This window comes from Pundamilia nyererei, unplaced genomic scaffold, assembly GCF_000239375.1.
Source record: "Pundamilia nyererei isolate P.nyererei 1_Seehausen unplaced genomic scaffold, PunNye1.0 scaffold00048, whole genome shotgun sequence".
Taxonomy (NCBI): domain Eukaryota; kingdom Metazoa; phylum Chordata; class Actinopteri; order Cichliformes; family Cichlidae; genus Pundamilia; species Pundamilia nyererei.
This window is the reverse complement of record NW_005187449.1, coordinates 3,489,579-3,496,508: the sequence shown is the minus strand read 5'-3', so window position 1 is coordinate 3,496,508 and position 6,930 is coordinate 3,489,579.

The window sequence follows — 6,930 nt, the reverse complement described above, 5'->3', positions numbered from 1 at the left end:
AACTTGAAGTAACTGAGTTACTTTTGAGAGAAGTAACTAGTAATGTAACTAAGTTACTATTTTAAAGTAACTTACCCAACACTGGTCACCTTCATAAATGTGCCAAAAATCAGGTGGAAATCAAACTTGTACCTTCCACTGCCCACAGCTCAGTGTTCCTGTAACTCTGTCCACCCCTCAGCTGTCTGTGGTGAGTGTCATGTCCAGACATGCCTTCAGATCTCACATTACCACAGGCCTCATTAGGAGTAATTATGCAGCTGTCAAGTAAACAGCACACCTGTTCAGGTGTTCCAGCTGAATCGGGGCATGCTGTTTTTTCTTCTTTGTTTACTTTGGAAGCTGTTTTTTTCCCTGTGTTCTCTTCCTGATTTTTTTGTGAGCTCCTCCAACACATCCAAACACACGAAACATAAAGCGACAGCATCTCTATGAGTTTATTCTGGCTGTAACTGAAACATGCACAAACTGGTTCTACCACCAACACCTGCAGTTCCTCTGATGTTCATCAGAGGCAGCAGTAAGTGCCCCCCCCCCCATAGAAAACGAACTCATCACTAGTGCTGTAAAATTGATAAAGAGCAGAATTCAAACAGTTTGTTCTCTAACATCTTGCTGGACAAGAAGATGTTCCTCGGGGATCAGATATGATTTATGTTCAGGCTAAAGAAGCGGGTTTAATTCTTTAAAAGTCAGAGGCTTACAGATCAAGCTGTATGTGTTGCAGCGCTAACCGTCATACAATACAAAAACACACAGCCATGGGGGTCAACATAACAAGCACAGAACTAAAGACAAAGGATGAGCTACAAAGAAATAAAGAGCCATGAACACCAGGAGATACCAGAACGCTAAAGATCACCAATCCAGAGCACAGAAGCATCAAAGATGATATGCACACAATCTCAGCCGAAGGACCACGAAAACGACCCTCAGGCCTTCATTAGCAGCCTCATGTCTGTGAAACCAGTGCTGTGAAACTGCACAAAGTGCATTCTGGGTAACCTTTCAGGCTCCAGCAGCCTGTGGGACAGGTGAGAGCAGGTTCTTTACAGCCTGGATGTGTCTCACTGATGGGGATCGTTTACGTTTTAAGGTGTTCATGGTTCTCAGAGCTCAGGATCTGTGGATGTGACATTTTCCTCCTGCTCGTGTCGGCTCACTTGCGTGTCAAATGTTAGATCAGCCACCCATCAGGAACATCTGGAGGAGAGTGGAGGACTCCAGGCTTTCCTTCACTTCCTGTCTGTGTGAGTGATCAGAGCGAGGATGGTGGCGGTTGTTCTGATTGAGGTGGGACGATGAGCTCTGACAGGCTCCAAATAGAAGCTGTCATTGTCATGGCGGCGTCTATACCTCCAGATGAGCCGGTGATGGATTTAACTGTCTGAACACATTCCTGCAGCAGTACAGGGTGCCATTATTCTGCTGTGATTAAGTGGCGAGTGCCGAGGAAGGACGCCTCTGTGACAGCAATCAGCACACAAACTGAGGATAAAGGACGCTCTGCAGTCCGAGCTGCGCTCAGGTGGAAGACAGGCCATCTTTATGTCAGTCTGCCTTCTGATGGACTCTTGCATTGAAAAGTGAAACGGTAAAAAAAATGAGGACCACGAGGGAACATCTGCAGATTACTACTAAGCTTCAGATGTTCTGAAACACAAAGTGGATGAAGTTTAAGGGGGTACAACATGAGTGAAAGGGGTGCACAACATGGCCTACTGAAATCAGCAGAATGGAGGAGAAGTATAGTGACATGCCAATTTTCTGTCCCCACAAAGATGTCTAAACATGTACATGCCTATATACACACACACATGCTGAGCAGAAGTTGCAGTGATGCACACTAATGCCTTTTGCCTCCCTGGCAAAACTTTGCTAGATCTGCCTCTGCACAGTTACCAGCCGTCAGCTGCGTAGAAAAGGATCCTGGTGTAGAAAGTAATATTAAATAAATTCTAACAACAGCTTATCAAGCTTAAACGTGCTGCTGTTGTTTATCCGCTGGTTTCCTCTTTCTGGCGCACAGTGGGCGATAAACAAACAAGAGAGACGGGACGTGTGACCTTCAGGCTACACCTGACCTTCCTCTGATTTGGACAGAGAAACTGCCAAACTGGGCCAGAACTTTCTGGACACTTCCTGTGGGAATGTACCAAGTGTGGTATGAAGAAGGGGAGGCTATTTGTACTCTGATAACTGTTTCCTGTTGTTTTCAACAACAACCTCGGGACCCTCTCCCTGCTAACACATGGAGCAGGAGAAGCTCTGTGATTGGACGACACCTTCACAACCTGTCTGCGATCATTCCAGGTCAGCAGGCCTCGCCAAGTGAATCAGGACTGAGGTGGCTCCTGAAATGTAATCAGGTGATCAGATGACCTCTTGAAGACTTTAAAGTGCCCAGATGTTTCTGTACAGAGGTGAAAATGATGTGACAGATGTTTTTTTTAACAGCTTTAAATGGCTCTCATTTCTGAGAGCTCTTTGTGTGCTGATAAAGCTCTTCTCATTTAATTTTAAAGTGACAGACACATGAAAGGAGGGGGGAGAGAGCCAACAAGGAAATCACAAGGATTCTTTTCTTTTTCCGAAGCACAGTGAGGCTTGCTGCTCCGGGCCACTGCACCTCTCAGGGTTACAGGCCAGCTCGCTAATAAGCTCCAACACAAAACCCCCAGCAGGCTGAGGGGGAGGGTGGATGAGAGTGGAGGAGGGTGGAGGAGGAGGTGGCAGATGCCAGACTTGGGACCCAGCAGATGGAGCCTGATGAATCCTGAAAAGAAGGAATTGAAACCCGGAGAAGTTGCCAAGCGGCCGGCTGTAATTATCGCCACGCCTGTGGGTTCATTGTCAATTAGAGAGGCGGTTGGGGCGAGTGACAGCTGTGGCAGATGGTAAAGTTCCAGGGAGAGAGAGAGAGGGGGGTTCCTCTCCAGTGCAAAGCTCAGACCATCAGGCTGCGATTCAGCAGCGGCTCACAGGAAACAACATTATGACCACGTTTAATTTCATTTTACAGTTATATAAATTTTTCATTGGTTGGTGTCTTGGTGACATCGCTCACGTTTCCACAGATTTCCTCATTTACATATTTTACATTTATCCCTTTAGTCTTTTTTTGGGGGGGGATGTGGCAGTTTTTGGGTGAGAGTGGGGTGCTGGCGCAAAGCAAGTAACAGACACGTCACAGCGCCCCCTGATATGCACCTCAGGTATATTTGAACAGTTTTCAGTTTGGGTGTTTTAATCCAGCTTCAGTGCCTCCAGTGTGATTTCATTTCATGAAACAAAACTCGAACACACTTTATGTTTAAAAAGAAGAAATGTAATCAGGTAAAAGAAGATTTCCCATTTCGGATCAGAATAAATGACAATTATAATTAAAAACTACCGGGGAGGGGATCCCGGAGCAGACCGAGAACACGCTGGGGACATGATGTCCCTCGGCTGGTTTGGTCCGACTCAGAAGAACTGCAAGAGGAGGCTGGAGAGGTGCAGGGCCTAGAATGGATGCATGGAAGGATATATCTTACAAGCTGCTCTATCCATCCATTCTCTGCTTATCCATGTCAACGACCGCACCACCCTCTGTTATACTAAGATGAGAGCACTGGTACTAAATCTTTGAATCTTTGGATGGGTAAATGGATGGGTGTTGGGTGGAGGCTGGGCCATGTATTTACATATTTCTGTAGGAGCAGGTGTGGTTGGACCCGTGCTCTCTGTGGAAGTGGCAATTTGGTGGTTTGGTTTTGCCATCACACGTGTTCAGACGCTTGAGAGCATGTTAAAGTTTAGATCATGGTCACCCGTGTGTCCGTCTGGTTTTGGTGTTGAACTTGTGAAGATGTAATTTTTTTCTGCTCTGCAGACATGCTGAACTGTTGTGTGTTTGACTCCGTCAGTGCTCCGCTCTGCCTCCACCTGAACCTGCACTGCTTGGTGATTGCCATGAGTCGATCTGAAGTTTATCTCAGACACACATGTGCACCCTACACATGTTAATGATTCTCATTGAGTCCATTCAGTTCAGTCACTGTGCTCCTGATCTTTGTTTTACTCCACCTCCTCAGCAACATCATTATTACACCTCAGACCAGTAAAAGTGAACCGAGTAATTGTGGAATAATAACCTCCTGGGCTGCTCTGATTACTCGTTCATACAGTTATTTATAAGCATGAGGGGATTTCGTAGGGTGACGATGAGGAATACTGCGGCTCATCCTTCAACACAACAACTGTTTGATAAAGTTCATGAGCTTTTTTGTTTGTATCCTGAAGCGCCTTGAGACGACTTTATGTTGTGATTTGGCGCTATATAAATAAAAGTGAATTGAATTGAATTGAATCCTGGAGATAATGTCTGGACAAGACACTGGGACCACAGACGATGGTTTTACAGTGAGTACAAGCACTTCAACCTCCAGAACAGCTAATGGGGTTAAGTCATTAGCTAACCGCTAACATGAACAGTGTCAGGTGATACCTGTGCAGGACCTCATGGAGCTGCTGGAGCTGATCAGAGAAGCTCTTCAGCTCTGACCACTGATAAGGAATCTGAGGTATCAACTGCTGGTTATTAGTAATTAAAAACTAGTTAGTTATTTAGTTAGTTACGTTTGAGTTGCTTATGAGTTTATCACCTGTCACCAGATAAAGGTAAAGATATTGTTAACAAGTATTATTAAGGAAGGACACCTGGTCACAGGTGGATGGCGAGCTAGCACAAATACATCTTGGTAACAGGTGCATTAACCATGGCAAAGGGCCCTACAACAGGTAGTAAAGACTAAGCCTACTGGCCAGTGATGTGTACCATGACCGCTGACCCTGTCACCTTAACAACAGCCTGTTTGATCACCTGACAGATTGGAAAGACTACAGGTGTCTCAAGTTTTTCCCTGTGGATTAAACTCACAGTTATGTACTGCATCATGCAGAGTGGGCCTGAGACCAGCAGATATTGATCTCATGTTAGTGCATGTGATATTATTTTCACCCTTCCATTGTTTTAATCCACTTTATCCTGTCCTATGTTAGATGTTGTTGTGTTCTCTGCATGGCTGTGTTGGGCTGAATGATGCTGCAAATTTCCTGCTTTTAAAAAAAATGAAGGGGCGTCACTCCGAGACAGGATATTTCTAATTTTAGAGATGTTGCTCAAATGGAAGAAAGCAGTCCTACATATTTGTTTAATATGTACATTGAAGGTAGGGCTGCCACAATCAGTTGACTAGTCACGATTACGCTAACTATCAAAATTGTCGATGACTAATTTAATAGTCGATGCATCGTTTGAAGCTTCATAAGATTCCTGGGGTTCAAGGCTCACCAGAGCTGGCAAGAACAGGGAACTCCCCGGCACATTGTTTTCAGATCCTGAGCGGTCTTTCGCTACTCAGGTTAAACATGATATTTAAGTCACTTAGATGACTTAAAAATGTTATTGTTTGGCTTTTTTCAGTGTTTTATTTGTTCCTGAGTAAATCGGTTTGGCTGAGATTAAAGTTAAGGTTTCCTACAGCTGAATAAACGGCAAGCAGAAAACTGATTATTGTCTTGTTATATTTTAAACACCAAAGAGCAGACGGCTGAGTTTATTAAACTCCACCGAGACAATCTGCAAATTTCATTAAAAGTTTAATAAACTATCATCTTGTCTTTATTTTTGGTTAGCACATGCCTTAAACACTTCAAGCTGTAAGCTAATGATATAAAAGCAGATGCATGCTGGGCCAATACGCTATCCTTTTACATCCAATGGATGATGATCTGATTAGTCAACTAATCGCAAAAATAATCGGTGAGTAGTTGACTATCAAAATAATCGTTTGTGGCAGCCCTAATTGAAGGACATATCCTGGTCAAAAGATTCCTCACGAATGATTTAGCACTCCTCTGGGTCACGCCAGGCGCCAAAACCAACATGTTGGCAGCTTTGATCTGTGGGTGAAGAGTACAGCTGACTGTTGTTACTTTTACATATGTTTACATCATTATTCAAATCTTTGGTCCCATTTAACATGTACATACTTTATTCTCATACTGAAGATGGAAGCCCTACCCTGGTGGTTATCTTAGAGCCTGACTGGCTGACAGATAGTGGACAGCTTTAGCAGAGATGGTGTTCACTGGTAATAAAGAAGATAGATGGCTCTAATGCTCACTCACTCATCTTCATCATGGTTTTAATTCTCAGAGTAATCGAATCTGAAAGTTTACAGTTGAATATGATATAAAATTGGCTTCTGGATGTGACTCAGAGGGAGTCACGTTCAGAAGCCCTTTCACCTGCTCTCACCTGTCCCACAGGCTGATATAAGTACAGAAGTTTACCCAGAACACACTTTGTGACTTTTCCTGCAGCAATCATCACACTGATGCTGGTCACGTGATCTGAGAGTAAAACCAATCAGGTCGGAGTTTCTAGCAGAGCTTAAATGTGTTTGTAGCCCTGGAGGATTTTGAAAGTTTCACATGTAACTACATTTAACTGAGATGGAAACACACAAGGAAGAGAATTTGAGCAAGACTTTAAAGTCTTTAAAACTCCCAATTCAAACATGCTTCAAAGCAAGAAGAAAGACGTTTCAACACGTTAAATGTTATTCTGGGCCTCCGTCTCCTGTTTTTTGCAGCAGGCTCAGACTGAGGTGCCCCCAGAGGCCCCCAGACTCTTCAACCTGATTACAGCTGTAGGCAAACAGACTCACAGAGGAGGCAGCTGCACACTCCAGAGACATTAACATGAGAAAGAGGTCACACACATACATGTAGACGTACACACACACACACACACACACACACACACACACACACACACACACACACACACACACACACACACACAACTTTAAAACCCTCTGAAAAATAATATTTTCACACACAAATAAAATAAAATAGAAGCACATTGATTGTTCTACAGTG